This window comes from Canis lupus, chromosome 33 (genome assembly GCF_003254725.2).
Source record: "Canis lupus dingo isolate Sandy chromosome 33, ASM325472v2, whole genome shotgun sequence".
NCBI classification, from domain to species: Eukaryota; Metazoa; Chordata; class Mammalia; order Carnivora; family Canidae; genus Canis; species Canis lupus.
The window spans coordinates 12,329,721-12,351,874 of NC_064275.1; the positions used below are offsets into that span (position 1 = coordinate 12,329,721).

The following is a 22,154-nucleotide window of genomic DNA, read 5'->3' on the forward strand; positions in this document are numbered from 1 at the left end:
AATAAGGAGATTGGAGATGGTGATTTGAGAGGCACAGAAAAACAAGAATTGGCTAAATCTAAGTTAGTTCTGAAGAGAGGCTGGAAGTCAGTGGGGCTAATTTGTGATGTTTGAGCCTGGAGAACTTGATGATTAGTGACTTGATTAGACCTTCTTACCATAATGTTCGCAAAAATAGTTATTTTCCTATTACAGCCAATACACGCAACAGGGAACAAGGTAGAAATCAGAACTGCAGTCATTAACTTAAAAAAAACTAGTCTTCTCTCTTTTGAAAAGTGTGCCTCCCCCAATCTAAGATAGTTTTCATTTATCTATTTGATATTAATTCAATTAATGAAATCAATTAGTTCAATTAACCTATTCAATTAATTCAACTAAGTACTCTGTATAAGCATTCAGTATTGGCGCTGAAAGATGAAAGGAGATATACCTGTTGCCACCTTACAGCCCACAGTCTAGTGCAAAACACAGTTACATCATAGTCTCATATGCTCACGGGAGCAGGGTTGAAAAACAGATGATTTTTCCCCCAGCGACAGTAGGAAACAAAGTGGGAGTGTGTCCTGATAGGAGAAACTGAAGAACGGATCCTTAGGCATGAGACTCAATTTATAATTTAAGATAGAAGTGGTAGTTCTGAAACTTCAACCTAGTGATTCCCAAATTCTCAAGTGCAATCAATCCCCTGGGAATGTGTGTTGAAATGCACATTCTGATGCCACAGCTCTGGGCGAGGGCCTGAGACTTACAGGTTGCAGCTGTCACAGATGCTGCTTATCTGCAGGCCACACCTTGAATTGCAAGGTCTTAGCATAAACAAATTTTGCCTGGTGATCATACAAAACCATGGGTTCTGGAGCCCTCCCCCCAGATATTCTGATTCAAAAGTCCCAGAGTGGGGCAGCGGTGCCAAGTGATTCCAGCGCAGATGGTATTCAGGCAACACTTCTATAAAGCACTGATTTACGAGCACAGACACTGTCTTCATTAGCAGTCTCCTTCCAAGATGAACACATGTTTTCTAATTCCTGCCACCTGGATTTTTTTTAACACACCTTGTATATTAGGGAGACTCACAGTAAGGCTGAAAAATAACATAAGTGTGCTCAATATTAAAATGGAATTTGGAAGACATAGCCAAATTTATTTATTTGAAAACAAATATTCAGTTAGCATTTATTATTAATGAATGTCTCAGGTGGCGTACTGGGTGCTAGGGTTACAAAGACTGAGGAAAAAACAATGCGTGCTCCTTAAGACCATATCAGCTGAACAAATAGGTACTGAATGGTGTGCAGGACACTGTGCTGGGCACGGGGCATCTCACAGGCTTGTAGGATGGTCTCACTTGTTTAGAAACTATTACGTAAATAAGTGAAATTTTCTCCTGGGTTTCCTAGGAGTACTTCCAAAATTATTCTGAAAATTTTAATTATGTATGTCCTACGGACACTTTGCCCAGTTGAACTGCAATCACCTAGTACGCAAAGTGCAAAGCGTTTGTTCAACAGATCTTAGTTTTATTTAAAAGAACTCAATTTCTAAATTCCAAATCTTATTATTATTATTATACTGAATCACTTATCAAAAGATAACAAGTTGGTGATTCAAGCTTTATACTGTGTTGCAATCTCATGTTTAAGTTTGTGGTCTGTTTCACTCCCCTGTTCAGATTTCTACAATAGCTCTGGTATTTTCTTATCTTCTGTGTTAATAGAAGAATCAAGAGTTTATTAGTAGAAGAAGGTGAAACCCACAAAGGTATTGTTCCCTTCCTCTCCTTGATTTTATTTCTAAATCACCTCTGTTAAATTAGAGCAAAAGCCACAGTATTTAAGATTGCTTTCTCTTTAGTAATGCTGCAACGCCTGAACAGTAAGGTTTTTTTTTTGTCCAATGCCTATGTCAAGTAATGGAAACAGAGCAAATGATTCCAGTAAAAATCGTTTGAGTTGCAAATAAAGAACCTGGTTTCTCCTGGGCAAAGTCTATGATCTGTAACACTGCTAGCTCAAGAGAGATGAAGACCATTCTGTTTTTCATTTAGGTGTCAAACATGATTGCTTAACCTTAAAAATACCAAACAAATGCCACAGAAAAGAGCACAATTTAAAATTCTTACAGAAAAATAATTTCGAGTATACTTCTGAAGTGGAAGGAAAAAAAAAAAGGAATGTGGTCGGTTTGGGGTGATAAGTCACTGGCGATGCTGAACTGATGAAAATGTGAGAGCGCAGGAAGTGTGGGAAGAATGCTGCAGTCACACTGGGAAGAATAATGTACCGATGCTGCCAGGGGCAGCAAATCACCCTTTGTTTTTCCCCTGATGTCTGCTATGCAGGGCTGGAAATTCCCTCTGTTCCATGAGTTCTGACCCCAAAAGGGTTTTGTAGGTATGACGAGAGAATCAAGTTGCCTCTTCAAAGCAAGGTTAGAGATAGTGCAATTTCTAACTTCTGTTCACACTGATAGATTAGCTGACTCCACCCTATGCAGGGCATAGTACTTCTATGAGAGGGTTGGGAGGATAGAATGTTTACTTGCTCCCCCCCTCCCTCCTGTGAGGGCAGCTAATAATTACTTCCATTGTAGCGCCAGTCACTTAGGTAATTAGTGCAAGATCTGCATACCTACTTCCATCCCATCAAAAAAAGAATAAAGTTGTATTTACACTATTTAGTTTTTAGTGTTCACATTGGGAAGGGGAGATGATTTTGGTCCAAAAGCAAATGAGATAGGGGCTCTCTCAATACACGCATAAAACCCTAAAAAGATGAATGGAAAATCATGTTTTAAATGATGGCCAAGGTTGCCATATAGAACTGCCAAATCATCAATTGAATTTTCAAAATTCTATTGCACATTCCAGTCAGAATAATTCTTTCCTTCACTATAACCCTCCCCTCCAATGATTTGTAGCAACAATCAATTAGTACCTCTGATATTTTTACTATTGTGTTCAATGCCTATTATGACAAATACTAGCTACTAAAATCCCCAAGCCTTATTAAATGTTGTACATTTTGTTTTTAATATGAAAAAATATGCATCATTATTTTCCCATTTTAAAGGAACCACACTTACATTTTAACACTGAAATATGCTGCAAAGTAAAATTTGAAATGCAGTAATATAATTATACTGCCACCTTTTGTGACTGATCATACATGATAACACATAATTGAATGACTCCTGTACCAGAAGAATCACAACTATGGAAAAAAGACAAAGAGCCTAACTTATTCTGACTAATCAGGATTGATGTTAATTAAAAAAGAGTGTAAGATAATGACTTCTCATTACTACCTGATAGATGGAAATAGATTGCTCTTCTTCTAGGTAAAATAGCAATTAAGTAACTTTTTAAGAAAGATTTATTTTTCAGAAGACTTTCTTCTAAAATTGGTGAGGTACTCATATAAAGGCCTTTTTATGAAATCAACCAAAAAATTATATTTCACCAAAGGCTGTTTATTCTTTAGTATTTGTCGCTTGTTTGATATGCATGAGATAAGGACAATATTTGAATTGGTGGTAATCAGAACAAAAATGACATGCATTATTTTGCGGAACGTTTCATATTAAAGAATATAATGTAGCAAAGAGATTTAGAGCTCAAGTTCAAATCCCAATTCCTTCATCAACCAGCTCTGTGACCTGCACACGAGTGTTCTGAAATCCCTAAGGCTTGATTTTCTCATCTGTAAAATTTTAAAAATAACAGGTCCTACTTCATAGAGCTATTGTATTAAGTAAAATCATGTATGTAATATCCATTGCATGGAACATGGCACATAAAAAGAGCTAAATAAACGTGAGCTATTGTGTTAGTTTTTTATTGCTATATAATAAATCACCGCAAACTTTGTGCTTACACCAACACCAATTTGTTATCTCACAGGTCCTGTGTGGCAGTAGTCTGGACACAGGAGAGCTGGGTCCTCTGCTCTGAGTCTCCACAGAGGAAGTCAGGGTATTAGCTGGGGCTACAATCAGGGGCTCAGGATCTTCTTCCAAGCTTACCTGTTGTTGGCAGGATTCATCTACTTACAGTTGGGAGACTGAGGCTCTCAGCAATTAGAGGCTGCCCCCATTCCCTGGCACATGACCCTTCTGTGACTTTGTGGTTTTTTTTCTTCAAAGCCAACAGGAGTACACCTACTGCTGTTTCTCTCTCCCTGACTTTTCCCATTTCAACTACTAAATCGTTTCAAAAAGAGCTCATCTCATTATGTCAGGCCCTCCCGTGATAATCTCCTTTTGATTAACTTAAAGCCAGCCAATTAGGACCTTAATTACTACTGCTAAATACTTTCCCCTTTGTCAGATACAGTAACTTAATCATGGGAGTGATATCCCATTATATTTACAGTTCTCACCTGCATTCAAGGGGAGGTAATTCTTACCAGGGGGTACAAATGTGAAACCAATCTTAGAACTCTGCCTACCACAGTTATCTTGTTGGTGGTGCCGCTGTTACATTAAATGCTAATTAGAGTGTTTCCCATTTAAAATGAGTCTGAGCATATGAGTCAGATGTACCTTAATGTTTCAAACACCTCCACTGTAAATACCATTTACATGTACACATTTGAGACAACAATCTTTGAATTTTTTGAGAATTCTACACATCATCTTAGTGATTTGTCCAAGGTGACTGTTCCAGACATTTATGTTAAGATGAAAAAAATAATAACAGCAATGCAAAGAAAGACAACCACAAAATTATAAAATACCCCAGTATAGGCTTACAAGTAATGTTTCTGATATAATAATGAGTTAAACTAAGAAACTGCAGCTGAAGAGTAAGGGGAAAAATTAGAGAACATAATGATTATTTACACTCCTAAATGATAATTAACACTCCTACATTGCCAAAAGAAATTACTCCCTACAAAATAATATATCACATATATGTATAGACACACACACACATACTGCTGTGCAATCAATCAATCAATCAATAACACTATCTGCAAAACCAAAGAGAAAAAATGAAAAAAAAAATTGTTAGGGATAGTTTTGATTTTGAAAGAAAAGACTTTTATACTATTAACAGGGTTCCCTTGATCAAAATTAGGTAAATTAATAAATAAAATAATCATTAGTTTATGACTAGATTAAAGCATAGTTGGGAAATAAACTACAGTACTGTTTTGAGAAAATCTAATCTTTACAAATATTATCAAAATCATTTAACAATGGAACCCCTAAATGTGTATGGTAATTCACATGGAAAAAATAGTTTAGGCCAAGAAAAAAAATCATTATTTCAGAAACTTCTATGGGGGAGGGTTAAGTGGCAGAATTAATTGGGAGAGAATCAAATTTTTGGAGTTAAGTGAGTTAAGGTAGGAAGTTTAGGGAGCTATATTCAGATCAAAAAGTTTTTGTAGAAAAACAGTAAATAAGGAGACGGTAGGGCTGAAAAATGCTTTACATTTTTAGTTGCTTCTACAAAATGAAGTGAAATCTGACCAGGAAGAGCTCATCTCAAAGACAGTGAACTGCATATCCACCTCTCCCAGTGAACTCGGTAACAGGATCTTCACTTCATGGCAACGGTTTATAATGAAGGAAAATCTCATACAAACAAAGTAACCCTAAACCAGGCTCATCTTGGAGGAAAAATCTGAAGTCTTCATAGGTTTTGTGCAGAAGATAAAGAATGAGATCACATAAATATGAGACCCAAATATGATTTATGTATAGAACAATTCTATTAAGTTTATGTACCTGTGAGATTCCAGATATTGAATATACTTACAGTTTCTACATTGATTTAGTCACAGTCAATAGTATTGAATCAAACAGGCTAATCACACATTGTTTCACTGATTCTTCCCTTTGGCTTCTTCCTGAAGGAATTTTGCCCTGGGAAAGACAAGAGAACATTTTGTTGATTGCTGTTGTAAACAGGCTTGGGACAGTCCTAATTCCTGTTCCCAATATCTGTCAGGGAGAGGTAGAAGTAGAATAGACAACACTAGAAAAAAATTAGATAAAAGATCCTTCTAAAAATTAAATATCCCCATTACTTTGAAAAAAATAATACCAATGAAAATTATTAATGTAGGTCTATTGCTGTGCAGAACCTGTGCCCTCCTCCCAAAGATATCCACACCTTGATCCCTGGAACGTGTGACTACGTTACCTTACATCGCAAATGGGACTTTAAGGATGTGATTAAGGTTGAGGAGCTTCAGATAGGGAAATTTTTCTGCATTATCTGGATGGTTATCAATCTAATCACAAGAGTCTTTGAAAACAGGAATCTTTTTTTGCTGTGGTCAGAGAAAGAGATGTGATGAAGTGAGAGTTAGAGGAATGTGACATTGTTGGCTTTGAACCTGAAGGAAAGGAGCCACCAGCCAAAGAATGTGTGTGGCTTATAGAAGCTAGAAAAGGCAAGAAAACTGACTTTCTCCTAGAGTCTCCAGTCTCCTAGAGACAACTCAGCCCTTCTAACTTGATTTCAGCCCAATAAGACTTCTGTGGAACTTCCAACCTACAAAACTGTGAGATAGTAAATCTGTATTGTTTTCGGCACAGACTTTTTGATAATTTGTTACAAAAGCAATAAAAAAACAACTATTATTACTAATGAAAATTTTGCGAACATTACTCAGCTCAGGTAAAAAATACTTCTTTCAGCAGAGAAGCAAAAGCTAGTGTGAAAAATAAAGAATCATGAAAGCAAGCCAATTATTGCTCCTATCTGTCCTCCTGTCCAACCAATGCCTATTACAACACCTCCATTAGGTTAATTGACTTCTCAGGACACCAAAAATGTATAGAGAGGTAAGGTGCTACAGCAGGGAATGCCTGGGCTAAGGAGCCCAGTAAGTCTAGGCTTGATTCATACTTTACACATAGAAGATTGGTAATACAAGAAAAGTATTCAAAGAGTCTGAGCTTTGGTCTCTGTATCTTTGATGAAGATAATTATGTCCAAAGGATTGTCAAAATAATGAATGATATACATAGTATATTTTAAGTGAATTTTAGCTATTTATTATCAATGTCACCTTTTCTGGTGAGTTATAGAAACCATGGAAGCGATATGTCTAGTCTAAAGTTCATATCAAGAAGCCATAGGATGAGGACTACAGTTAAAGGCACATAGTCTCTAATTACTACTTTTCTCACTAGTGTCCTCCATTGGTCAAAAAGATGGCTTAATATATGACAGTTCCTTTAAGTCACTATTTTAAATGTAAGATACATATGACATTTTGGACATATTTTCATCCTTTTATCAAGAAAAGATTTTAACAGCATTCATAAAATCTGGGTTTCCAAAAAACTATGGACAATGATGTCTAAGCTGCTCTATTACTATTGTCAAATACATAAATTACCACTATTTTTGGATCATCGTGAAGTGCATCTGAATGACTAAGCCTTAAACTATATATCTTATCTGAAATGTCCCAAGGTTGGGTTCTTTAGAAGCACAACATAAATGAGGATTTCTTGTTCAAGTGATTTATTAGAGATGTGCTCTTGGGAGAAGGGGAGGGAGGCAAGAACAATAGGGCAGGAGAAGAAAGCTAAACATAGATATAGTCTGTCCTGGAAACAAGTTTCAGCCTGGTCCTATGGGGAGTGATAGAGCATGAATTATACCACAGGGTTGAGTTCACTTTGAAGTACAGGGGCGGGCCATCTGTTTACCCTGGTGATGGTCAAAGGGGAACACTGTGAGCTATTAAAAGTCAACAGGTGCAGTAGTAGAGGTGAGTATACTGGCATGAGGGAATGGGAGCAGTCACAACCTCATCCACCATAAAAGATGATCCCAAAAGTCTGGATCCAAATTAGATCTTAAATTACAAGGTCCAATTACAAATCTGTAGAGTAGGACATTAGCTTTAAATCATACTTCTCCTTGAAAGAATGAATATAAATGCCTCAATCTTGTAAATGAGCAGCTTCAATGTCTGGACTAGGGTGTGGGCAGATCCTCAAAGGAGGACAATCTTGTAACAAACCAGTATGCAATCTAGTAGAATATGCATAACTAATTATGAAAGAAATATCGTATCACTAATTATAATGTCAGTTACATGTACCTCCAGGATATACTGACACTTCATAGAAATTTATAAATCATTATACCTAGGCTAATGTGGGATTGATTTTTAAATTGCCTTTCAGCACATATGTATTCAGAAAGACTTCTCGACATATTATGCATCAGTTTTTATCATTATCATCCAATAATGAACCAGCTACCCCACACAAAACCTGAAAGGTGGCCCCTTCAACACATCTGATTATTCAATAATATAAAACTTAAAATAACCACAATAACGAATGTCAATATTACTCAAATACCTCCCTCTTCATAAGGAAGATTAAAGACGAGACAATAAGCACTGCAAACATATTTGTATCTTGTGTCATAAGTGGAAATGAGCTTCTATTTGATATATTCGGCAATTTGTTTTCAAAGAAATGACACAATCCAATGCTTTTGTTTTTGTTTTTGTTTTTCTACCATAAGAATCTTCTTAGAGATTTTCATCAAACTTCAGATTTATAGGAATAAGATGAACTTGTCTTTCTCTGAGAACTTAAATGATGTTTTACTAACTGTTCTTTTGTTTTCTGTTGGTTCAAAGGGTAAAATTTTCTAAATTCTCTTAAGTATTGGTTAACCCAATTTACAAACAAGTACAGAAATGTAATTGAAATAGGTGATTTTCACTTTATTTTTAAACTTCCTATTTTTATTTTATAGAATAGCATTGATAAATATAGACTTAGAAATAAATCAATTAAAAAAAGAAATCAATTATAAAGTAAATAATATTTGACTCATTATCACTGATCTTTGAAAATAATTGCATTTTTATTTAAAACTTCATAAGCCACAAATATTGATGTGCTGATATAGGCATTAATGCAAATCTCAACACGCTGGATAATCTGTTTCCAGATAGGAACATGTGGCAAATAAGCACTACATTTTCTATAACACAGCTAGATTCTAAAATCAACCTGTAAAGCAACAGAGGGAGTTGTTTAATAACATCTAGAGTGCAAGACCTGTCCTGGGAGTCTCTCTAATGAATCATCTCATCCCATATTCTTTGTCAAAACCTTAAATGAATTAAGTGTTTGGCTCACTGATAAGTGGGATGCACCAAAAGTAATTGAATGTGGTAATCGAAAATTTGTTAAACCTGTCACTGCACATCATTATCACCTTCAAATCCAACACAGCACAATTAGCTTACAATAGTTATAGTTGAATCAAGTCCACATTAAGGTTGAGTGAGTAATGCACACTCTTCAGTAAATTAAATTAGACTCCAAGTAGATGAACAGAATAAAGGTTGTACGTGTGAATGGTGTAAATAAGGTAAAATACAGGATTTATGGAGTGCTAAGCCTGTTTCCCAAAGCAATGTGGGCTAAATAGCCTTCATTACTGTCTTTTAGCTAGCAGACGTGCCATAGCTCAGGCCAGAGCCTAAAAATAAAAATCCACTTAACTCTAGCCCCTAGCTTGTGATTTACATGTAAAAGAAAATGAGATGTATAATCATTAATATATAGGAAATATCATATTCTTCCCATTGCCACATAAAAGTATTGAAAATTACAAAAAAAGAAAACTAACAAACCCTAAACTGCCTTTAGGGAAGGCTTTGGGGGAAGAATACGCCATCATGCTCTCTCAGCCGATAGGTATTTTTAATTAAAAATTATGGTTACAAAAAAAATTATGGTTACAATCACTGCAAAAAAATTTACTACATGGTTTATACAATACTGAAAATTATTTGAAATAATTGATAAGGTTATATACACTTGCAAGGAACTAAAAATCATATTGGTCTATATTGGTATATACACATACACACTCATAACAGGTTTTAGGTGAAGAAGATATGTGCTTTGGGGATGATTTGGAATTGCTACAAATATGGAATTGCTAACAGGTACTGTGTTACCGATGTGTTTGTGAAGCTCATAAATAAACACAAAACAATTGTGTTAATGTCACCTACAAGTCAGTTAATATACTCTTCAAAGTCTGAAAACTTAGTATCTTTTGATCCAGAAGTTATCTAAATTTCATAATATAGACATGGAATGTACAAACTTAGACTGCTTAGTACTAGAAATTTAAGTAATTTGAAATAAAGGTAAACTTGTAAGTGGACTGGAATGTCCATGTTTCTTATCATCGTTATCTTCTTGGTATCTTAGTACCTAAAAAATCAAATTAGTAATTACAGTGTTTGCCAGTAAATATATCAGGACAGTAAAAGATGCTTATGGTGTTAGTAAATATTTTATTTCATTCAAGTGAAGTTATAGATGAATGGGTCTCTCTGAGTTTCTTGAAACTGGACTGCTGATTTCTTTTAGATAAAATATTTGGGAAAATAATAAATATTGACAAGTTTTTATTCCCCCTAGTAGCCTCCACCACCACTTTCTAGATTTTGTATATCTATGTTATTTCAGCACATTATCCTCACATGTCACACATCATAGGATTTTCAGTGATTGCCTTCTCCATTGGTCATTTTCTGTTGCCTAAGAGCCAGCCTTCTGAATCTCAATGGTGATGTCTGCAAATCTCAGTTCAGAATTGAGTGTTTCTGGGAAGCCTTCCTAGAGATAGCTAACCTCACCCTTCTGGATTCTTGTTGCTAGCAATAATCACATGATGACTCTCGGTGAGCATCCTGGTATTTTTCTGATATGTACCTTAGGAACATTTTGGGGTCTTTGAGTTGGAATTGAGCTGATGTTCAAAGAAATATATGACCTCTAATTTTTGTCTTTACCTATTGGTAAAGCTATTTCCCCTTATTAACCTGGAAGACTGATTCAAAGCTGTCATACTTACATATAACAGTGCCTCATATTTTCTTTTTTAAAGCATTTCCCCTCGCAATTTGAAAGAGAAACCTATATTTAAGGGAATACCATTACTTTGGGGTTATAAGTCCACATGTATTTTTCTTTCCCCTATGATGACTTAAGATCTGTAATCTGATCACTAGTTGTCCATGGCTTACTGGTATTTAAGACATTTGTTTCCCTGGGGGTGAGGAGGTGGTCCTTCATTGGCATCCTATGGTAGACGTGTTGGGAGTACAGGAGGATTATATGTCCAAAGTGGACTTAATTAGCTGTTGATTCTTTGTCTATTGTATAAAAATAAAATCAGTGCCTAATATAAAAGCTATTTTGAACTTTCTATAATATAGAATTAAAGAAATCAAAGATTGTGTATGTGAGTAAACTACATAATCTTAGCTATACCACTAACTCTGAGTGAACTAAGTATTATTTAGTAAGAGTCCAGCCTTAACCTGGATATTTCAAAAAGATTTTAAACATCTCAATAATTGACACCATCAGCATTTAAATATCCCCTGTGTCTACAGCACTGTACAATATTCTCTGGGTAGAGAAGCAAAATAAACAGAAGATGGTTTCTACATTGGGGAATTTACAACTTAATCAACATATGCATGTATGAAATGAATAGCAATAGATAGAAACCATTTATATATTAGTTCCTGGTGGTATGGTTTAAAAGTCAGGCTAAGTCTCTAATGATTACAGAATATAAATATATGCCTTCATAAAAGCACACTTGCCTTCATCACATAAAACAAAGACACTCTAGGCCATCGCAAAGGCCATGATAAATTTTAAGAAAGGAGAAGTGCTATAACAGTAAATTTAAGTCAGTTCTCTTCAGTCTTAACACTGGAAAAATACCTATATTATGAATGAGTCTTCATGGGCTCACAATAGACCCTTAGCTCTCAAGCCTCATACAAAACTGGCACTTTGATACCATACCAAGCCAGGGAATGATTTGAATAATTTTAAGAGACAAAAGTCTAAGATGGTTTTGATCACCTTCAGTGTTTTTCCAATTATTTCTTATATTTTTTTTAAACACAGTAAAATTGAAAAAAAAAGTTTTAAGGTGAACATCCATATTCTAACCACTCTGTTAAAAATTCCACAATTAACACTTTTCCATATTCGCTTTATCATATGTCTATTCATCCAGCCATCCCTCTATGCATCCATAAGTCCACCTGTATTTTGAATGAATTTCAAAATAAGTTGCAGGCATCAGTATACTTCTCATCTAAGCACTGTAGCATTACACCATTGCTTCTTTAAACATTTTTAGGTTAAATGCACTGCTATGAAATGCACAAATCTTAACAGAACCATTCAATAAGTTTTGGCAAATGCATAATCTATATAACCTGAATTCACGTTTTTTAAAGATTCATTCTTAGTATTTGCACAGAGAATATCAAGAGGTATAATAATACTTTCATCACTCCAGAACATTCTTGCAAGCCTCTTCCCAATTAATCTCTATTCTTCACAGAGTCAACCACTGTTTTCCCCCCATCAAACCTTAGTTTACTTGGTCTAGAATCTCATAGAGTCATATAATATGAAAATTTTGTTTAAGGCTTCTTTCACTCAGTATGATTTTGAGATTCATCAATGTTGCTCAAAAGCAGTGTTTTCTGTTCTTTTATCACTAAGTAGTACTCCATCAAATTACTACACCATAGTCTATTTACCCATGTGCCTATTGACGGGCATTTGTTTTCAGCTTTGGCTATTATCAGTACAATATCTCAGAACATTCCTATACAAGCCTTTCTGTGGATATATGTCTTGATTTCTCTTGGAGTAGAACTGATGAATATTAGAATAAGTGTATGTTAGTTTTATAAGAATCTTTGAGGCTTTTTTTCCCAAAGTACTAATAATATTTCATATTCCCACCAATAGTGAATGAGAATTCCAGGTGCCCTACATCTTTACCAATATTTGGTATTGTCCATACTTTTTTAAAAAACAGATTAGCCATTCAAATGTATATATAATTGTATCTCTTTGTGGTTTTAATTTGCACTGACTAATGACTAATGTAGGTCGAAACAGAAACCATATGGTGAGTTAAACAACCAAAGCTCAATATAAAGAATCATCAATCTATGATAAAAGAATAATCATAACAGATATGAAAATGCTGTGTGATACTCCAGGAATGAGAGAGAGTATCCAAGGAAAGACAAACTCAGAGTGAAACTCTCTCCTCAAGGCTGAAGTTCATACCTTATTGGGGAAAGTATAGCTAAGCCCACCAGATAGAAAAAAAAAAAATTCCCCCGTTTGTCCAGGGTAAAGCTGGTCTAGAAAACTGGCCAGTACAAAGCAGTGTCCCAGAGTGCAGGTGGGGAGCGACAATCAGCTTCCAGTACAGGGGCAGGCAGATGGGGGTGGCAATCCTCCAGGTACACACGGGTTGGGCCTACAGACAGAGAAGCAGAAGGGTGGGATCCTCTGGGTCTCAGGGGGCCACATTGGTGTCTGTAGTGGTCATTACAATACTTAGGCCAGCAGGTTGTTTTGGGGGTTACTGGTCTCCCTGCTGAGGGTTGTGGGAGTCTCCTGGGCAAGACTGCAAGTTCTCTTTGGATGCAGTGCTCTGGGCCTGTGGCTGTAACAGAGGAACACTGGAAGCCATCCCAGCTGCACCACCCATTTACCCTGTGGCACCAGGAAACTAACAGGTGGGCCCTCCCTCCCAGGGATGCTGCTCCAGTGCCCTCTACTGAGAAAGCTAACATTGTGCTCATTTAAGGAGAAATGCTTAAAGGAAGACTATTATCTTCACAGAGCATAGATTGAAGGGGAAATTTGGAGCTGAGTGGCAATAAATTGTTAACTGGTACAGTGACCATTGATATTGTACACTTTTTGTGTGTGATTTCGTATATCATTCTTTGTGAAGTGTTCGTTTAAACCTACATTTTTTTTTTTAAGAATCCCACTCTTAGCACATTGATCTTGCTTCAGCTTTATCTGGATGCATGAATAGCTTCAACAGAGAAGCACACCACATGCTTTCTTCTGCATTCTGTTACATGGTTTTGATATTTACAAAGAATTGCTTCAATAGGCTCTGATATCTAATCTCAATCAGAAAACATTGCTTGCTATAAATACATTGTTGGAGAAGGTTCGTAATACCATGGGTAAAAAATAGCACAGATAAATGTTTAAAAAGCAGCATAGCATGGCATAGATGAACTGACTTTGAAACCAGATCGCATAGGTTGAAATACAGCTTCTCCGTTAACTAGCTGTGTGACTTTGGGTAATTTGCTTAAGACCACCATGCCTCAGTTTCCTTCCCTGTAAAATACAGATAATAGGTTGTTGTAAGGAACACGTGTGTTAATATTTATGAGAGTGATTCAAATTGTTCCTAGCATATAGTGCTTAATATATATTTGTGCACACTTCATATTTATGTGCCTATTTTTATTAATTATGCTATTAATATATTGGTATACAATAATGTTAGTGTAAAGGTACATAATGTATTCTTATATTTTAAATTACACATTATATTTACAGATAACATTTTAAGATTTTATTTATTTATTTGAGAGAGAGAGAACGCATGAATGAGTAGAGAGGAAGAGGGGGAGGGAAAAGGAAAAGGAGAGAATCTGATGCAGACTCTGCACTGGGTGTATGCAGGGCTGGAGCTCATGACCTTGAGCTCACCACCTAAGCAGAAACCTAGAGTTGGAGGCTTACCCCACTGAGCCACTCTGGTGCTCCTATAAAAGTTTAAATGTAGATTAGCTATTCATAACACTATCGGATAGTGTCCGTGTATGCCCATGTACCAGGAACTGTGCTAAAAACTTTGCATGTGTTATCTCATTGAATTATCAAAAAAACAAAAAAAACCCTTTCAATACAGATATCATAAGCTAATGGAGGGAGTCTCAGATCAGTTAAATATGTTTTCCGTCAAAATAGTGGATTCAGTTTTAGCATAAAGTCCACTCCACGCTTCACTTCACCTTCACCCCAGGCAACTCCAGCAAGCAAACGACAATGCTCTATAAAGTATAACCACATAAAAGAAAGGAAAATTCCCATAGTTAAGAAACTAAGAGATAAGTAAAAGTTACAGAAGTGAATGAACTGTTGCTGAAAAGAACAGGGGGTTTTTGAAGCTGAGACACCCTTGTAAGACTGGATGTTAATGCCTTTGCTAAGTCAGTAGATGGAATCTCAGACCTGCACACAATGTCGTGTTGGGTGTAAGCTCTCTCCGTAAACCCAGGAACTCCAGTGGGCTGATCACCCAGGAAATATGAATGAGGTGTCCCCACTCATTGGCTATAGAAAATGGCAAAGAAGCTAAACTGTTTACCAGGAGCCATGGGCTGAAGGCAGACTTTTGTATAAGAAATCAAGCCCCAAACTTCACACCACCTATTGATTTTGGATCTGAAATTATACTACTCAGATGGAGACCCTATAATATATAATTGGTAACATGCATATGTCCCTGCAAGGGAAAATACAACTCCCTAGGAATGTCCCCACAATCCAGAGCAGGTTGGACAGTCATGGAAGGGCACATGTTAAACCTATAATCACAGGAAAAGTTACAAACCACCGTAAGAAAACCGATCACTGTGACAGTCAACAGAAACAACCACCTGGAAAACCCAAACTTTAAGAAATGAAATCATTGAATAAAATTAAAGAAATATTTAAGTAAATATGTTAAATCTTGACCAGTACATATTCTTCTGCAGTCCCAGAAATTTGTCAGAGAATATAATCTTACCCTCTTTATAGCCTAATTGACATGAAAACTTTGACTTATGTAAACTCTTATTTTTAAGAATTTGTATTTCATTTACTATTTTTAAGGGGACTAAATTAAAGAATGGACAAAGCTACCAGAGAACCAGGTGCTAGATATCTTGTACTTTACATGATCATTTTTACAGAAATGGAACTTTGTACTTTTTAAATCTATTTTGTATCAAGAAACGTAAGAAAATAATCTTACAAAATAGATTTCTGCATTTAGTACAGTGTTCAGTTAATAAATATGAGATTTACCTGCCTACAAAGATTATTCATTGTGTTGGCATGCACGTATATGTGCATGTATAAATGCTAAAATTTCTTTCAGATTTAAATATCTTGTGTTTCTTCAAATCAAATTGTCTTGCTTGCTGTTCTTTTTTCCAGATAATGGGGATCTTGTAATTGATCATTTTTCTTTCCTTTTGAGTTAGTTACTTGAAAACTCAAGCCCAAATTGGGATGCCCTTTCAGTAATGTTGTATAGGCTTTATGGCATGGTGTCCATAGACCACCAGTTTCATAGTATTTTTTATTCTTATTTTTCTTTCATTCCCATTTTTTTCTTAATTTGTATTTGCCAATTATACAATATTCCTATAACTTATATATAAAATCTCTTTAGGAAAAAAAAAACAATCAAGTGAGGTGTGTGTGTACGTGTGCAAGTGTGTGTGTGTGTGTGCGTGCGTGCGCGTAGTATTAAATTTCGCCTGGTGTTTTCCTTGATTACATTTTTTCCTTAAAATATGTATTACAGCTATCTAAAATAATGTTTCTGTGGCCAGTGAATGGACGCTTCCTTTTTACCACATCTGAGGTAAATTTCAAAGGTCAAAAGATTTACTGATCTCAAAGATCACCTGAACCATCCTTTATATCTAAAGAGGATTATACTTAAATTATTACAGATATAAGGCCATTGATTTTATTAAAGCTTATGTTTTGGTGGATGAAGAATACTGTATACTTAAAAAAAAAAAAAAAAAAGATTTTATTTATTTATTTGACAGCACCAGCAGGGGGAGCAGCAGGCAGAGGGAGAGAGAAGCAAGTTCCCTGTAGAGCAGGATGCGGGGCTCAATCCCATGACCCTGGGATCATGACCTGAGCCCAAGGCAGCCCTTAACTGACTGGGCCACCCAAGCACCCTGACAATACTGTGTACTTACTCTTACAAATGGACACTCACCCAGGGTTAGTAGTGTCAAAGAAAAATTGCAACCAATGGAGTTAAATAGGTAAGAAAGTCTTACTCCAGTCTATTTGCAATGGAGCTCAGGTCTACTGCAAAAAGGGAAAGAGACTGAACTCAATTCCTCTAAAACAAAAGGCAGGAGGGTTTATAAGTATAGGAGTGAGCTAGTTGAAAAGTACTTGAGAATGTTAGAAGGGAGGTTGGCCAATATGATTAGATCGTCTGTATTTGCTAATTGGCACTTACTGAAGGTAGGCTTCTAACCAACCAAAGAGACTGGGAGATAGGGCTGCTACCTTTCGTAGTGATGACATTTTAAAGGGATGGCTCCCAGGTCCTTGAGAGAGACATTCCTGGGCTGTAAAACTGACAAAAGATTGGGAGGAGATTTATATCTCAAAGGAACAGAGAAATAATTTTTAATTACAAGTTTTATAAAGTAAATGCTCTGAGGAAAGGTAAGTCAGGAACCTATAATTGAGAAGAAACCTGTCTAAAGTTTATCAATCTAAGGAGAATGTTAAGCCATCTTGGTTAGTAGTCAGTCTACAAGCAGACAAAACCATATAGTTTCACTACATATTTAGATCAATAGAAGGAGATAGCTTGGTCTTTTAATTTAATTTATTTAATAAAATTTTTTATTTTTGAATGAAACTGTATACCCAGTGTGGGGCTCAAACTCATGACCCCAAGATCAAGAGTCACATGCTCTACCAACTGAGCCAACCAGGCACCCCAGCTTGGTCTTTTTAAAGATACATTATAACATATTTAAAGCATTTATTTTCATGATAGTGCAGTAATTTTATACACATGGCATTACTCTGCCTTTCTCTGTATCTGTCCTGTTCTCTTCCCTCTTCCTCTCCTCCTGGCATTGTTAAGACTTTTTGGGACCATCCTCAATCATCACTGCTCACATTTAGTCTCAGGTGGTCACTGAGTTTTGGAGCTTCATTGTTAAAGCTACTTAAATCAATAATTCCATACCCAAGACGCTCGGCATATACTTTATGGCCTTGTTGTAAGAAATGAATGAGATAATGTATGTGAAAGCACATTGCACAGCGCTCCCCCCTCCCCCCATAAAATAGCTGTTAAGAGATGTTTTTCAGTGATTCCATTTCTTGTGAATTTATTTCACCTCTTACAAGTCCCACCACTCTGCTCTTTATTCCTTGTTCCAGGGTTCAACTTCCTAGTCTCTCAGCTTTATTTGTAGAGATATACCGTGTCTGCTGACAACAGTATTCGCATCTCTGGGCCGATGGTCCCACCAGTATAAATTCCTTCACTCTCCACACCTGCCCCTTGTCCCATCCCAACACATGCACATCCCAGTTCTGGTTTCCTCTTACCCTAATTAGCACAGAGGGAGGCAAATACAGACCAGCCCCACTCTGTAATAACAGAGTCATCCCTGGCATCTGTAGAATGAGAGAGGTACAACAAGATTCCTGGCACATTTCCCACCTGAACACTTACAAAAATAAGAAACACCTTCCTGCTTTATGTTCTGGATGTTATGGTTTTGACAAAGTGAAGAGAAGAAAATTCAATAGAAGGATAGGAAAAAGGAGAAAAAAAATTATGACAAGGGCAGAAAACTAACCAAAGAAAACAGAAATAGATGAGAATTAGTTTAAAAGGTAGACATTAAATTAAAAGTAGCAGAAAGCTTTTGTTTTTCATTTTGTTTTGCTTTGAGAAAAGGTGCAGGCTAAAAGAAGAGCAGAGAAGACAAAACCATGTGCCAGTTGCCTCTCGGGAAAGGACTGGAGAACAGATGTCCTGATGGGAAAAGACTAGGAAGCTCCTCACAATGAGAAGTCAATTCCTTTTCATTTTCTTCAGCCCCCTGCTCATACACACACCCTAATAGCAAAATAACTCAATCCTTGGTTTATTGATTAGAGTAAAGCCACTGAGAATATTTCTATTTTGTCTAAATTCCTTCTCACTGGCTTCTGTTCTTGTACCTATTCTCTTCAACTCACCTCCCATTTCAGATAAATATCTGACCCAATTATTTTGGAATCTATTCTGTAAACCTTCTTCATCCTTCATTCTTTTTCCTTTTATTCATTGTTTTTGTCTCCATAATTAGCATCCTGCATGTGCCCAGTATGTGTTCAGCAGAGGAAAGGATGTTTGTAAGGCTATCATAAATATTTGAGAAATGATTACTATTATCTTGCATAGTATGTACCATGACAAATTTAATATATGTAAAAGAAGAATGATGGAATAAAAAGGAATAAATGCTAAGTAGCAGGGAACATTGTCACATATCTTTTGCTCACTCTGCCATGACAATAACTCCATGAACACTTTATTATGAAGGATAGACTGAATAATGACCCAAATAAAAATTTAATTTTCTTTCACTTTAAGTCTATTGAGTAGTTATTATGCCTAGTCCTTAAAAAGGGTAAAATAGTGCTTTCCATTATTCACAAAAGATACATTTGTGTGGATACTATTGTGCAATTATTCCATAGATCTCTTCTGTGACACTCAAGGAGTTTCAAATATAGTCAATATCAAATGGGACTCCGAATGTTGACGAAGTCACAATATAATAAGCAGGGATGGTTCAAGAAAAATATTCATTACTGACAGACATTAGAAATGTGTTTATGGAAGAATTGATCATAGAGTCAAAACTGGCATTTTTCAGTAGAACTGGTGCATTTCTTCCATTAAACTTGTAATGACTCGGATCCAAAGCATATTTAATTCATGGATCACTGCTGCAATATTGTGTCAACATGTACTTAGGGAGTCTTCAATGTATGGATCACTGCAGTGATAGACTGTAATGGTCCCTCGTCTATCTAGTTAATGCATATTATCATAGAACACTAATACAGGGGTTATTGATAAGACACTCCACAACCCATACTTTATAAGAAATTGCTGACAGATCCTTAGCATTATCAGTAGAGTTAGCAATAACAACAAACAACAAACAGAACTGTTGTTAAGACTTTTTAGGAAAAATACTTACAACAAACCTTTCTCGAATTTCACTCTGTGCTTAGATGCACATTTTATTTTAACATTGATTTTTTCCCTAAATTCTATCTTGTTATATAATATATATAGCTCTTCCGCTTTTTCTGGCCATTTATGTGGCTTATTTTCATTGACTTTTTCAATAGGAAAAAAGTTACTGAGTTGAGGCTGAATACTGAAGTAATAAAGGATCTGATAAATTAGATAACTCCCAGGTGACTATAGGTAATAAATTGAAATTGATGCCCATTTCCCTTTCCTGGTCAATGGCAGGATATCTTAATATACATTTGGTCAAGAGTTTTGGCTGGCACGTTATAATTATTAACAGATATTATTGAGCACCTTCCTTTTCATAAGAAAACCAAAGATTCTATCTAATAATTCATGTGGACTATTTTAATTCTCCAAAGAATTAAGTTCAGATTGTCCTCAACTGATAGTTATTCCAAGAAAAAAAAATTACATAATTTAAAATGCCAACCAATAACAATCGAAAGAAAGATATGTAGAAGAAAATAAATAAAAATCAATTGTTTTCACTTCCATTTTATCCATTGTGTGAGACAAAACTAATGAATTAAAAAAATACTATAGTACATACATAAAATGGAATACTACTCAGCAATAAAGAAAGTAACAAAGAACTAATTCGCAATGGCAGGGATAGATCTAAAAATCATTTGTTAAATGAAGAAGCTAGATAGAAAAGACCATATATTGTATAATTCTCTTTATATGACATTATGAAAAAGGCAAGACTGTAAGGATGGAAAATGAGTTTGTGGTTGCTAGAGATTAAAGATGGAAAGGGGTGGGATCAAAGGAGAAGCATGAGAAGAATTTTTGAACAGTGGAAAAAATTTGTACATTATTGTGGTGGAGGAAACATAACTCCATGCATTTGCCAAAAAAACAGAACTGTCCAAAAAGAGTGATAAATAAAATTGGCAGACATTTCCCAAGTGATAAAGAAAAACATCACCAGTGATCAGATATATTTTATTCCATGTATCCCTGATACAAGGTACTGAGAAGTGATATTCTTACTAAAAAATCCATAACTTCAATCAAAGTATAAAAAACATCAGACAAATCCAAATCACAGGACATTCTACAAAATACTGACCATTACTCCTAAAAATATCAGTTTAATGAAAGACAAAAACAATCAAAGGAACTGTCACACCTTAGAGGAGCCTAAAGTGACATGACAACTAAATGCAATGTTGAATTTTAGATTAGACCCTGCAACAAAATAAGAACATTAGTGGATAAATAGTGAAAGCCAAGTAAAGTCTATAGATCAGTAGTTAGTACTATACCAGGGATATTTTCCTAATTTTAGTCATTTTACCATAGTTATGTAAGACATTAACATTATGGAAGAAAGGAAATTATAAAGGATATACAGAAATTCTGTATACTATTTTTGCAACTCTTCTATAAGTCTAAAATTATTCAAAGATAAATGGTTTAAAAATATAATGAAAGTGCATGTCATATTGTAGGGGCTATATTTATGTGTTCATCAAGTGCCATGAGGCTAGGAGAAGATCAATAGTCATAGAAACATGACTTGATTTCATAAAATAATTTTTAAAAAACTCATGTAATTTGGATCAAATGCCATCTAATTCCATCCCTTCTTATAATATTTTAGGAATAGAACCCATTTTCTGTTTTATGTTCTTAAAACAACCAGAGAAATCAACTGTAGTAGTTATTTATTGCTATTGCTATCATCTTGACATTATCAGATTATTGGTTATTTGATATATAAATCATAACACACAATCGACCATCCTCAAATCACCACGCTCAAAGTCTATTCCATGACTCCATTTCTGAAGAGAATCATGGATTCATAGACTACTTGAAATATGGGAAACTTAACAGAGATTATTTAACTTCAAAGGTTGCCACTGCTTGACTTCATATATTCTCTGTTTGACAACTGCCTGGACACAGGCTGCAAGTTATGTGAATGTTACTCAAATCCCTAACACGCCAGCCTCACCCCTTTTTCAACCACTACAATCAGATTTTCACTTAAATTCCTTTTGTTTTGTCTGTTGGAACACTTTGGAAAATTTTGTTCAAATAAAGAATGCTAAGGCTGAAAGAAATTTCCCTCCTAACAAATGGAAAGTTGTATTTGAGAACGTTTTTGTCCCTCTGCAATCCTACTTCATGAAATCTTAACTCTCCAATACCTCCTGTGCTG

General features: G+C 35.5%; 1 long non-coding RNA gene across 12 annotated transcripts in view; it reads right to left on the reverse strand.

Moving 5' to 3' along the window:
* LOC112678999 (uncharacterized) overlaps positions 1 to 22,154 on the reverse strand; it is a 313,548-nt gene that overhangs the window by 264,037 nt on the left and 27,357 nt on the right. For 10 of the 12 annotated variants that reach the window (XR_007407999.1, XR_007407997.1, XR_007407998.1 and 7 more), the window contains exon 2: positions 5,771 to 5,877. This is a non-coding gene — a long non-coding RNA (uncharacterized LOC112678999). Of the gene's footprint in view, positions 1 to 5,770; positions 5,878 to 13,137; positions 13,323 to 14,120; positions 14,223 to 22,154 lie in introns of those variants that run through there. The other 2 variants (XR_007408005.1, XR_007408004.1) reach the window with 2 other exon arrangements.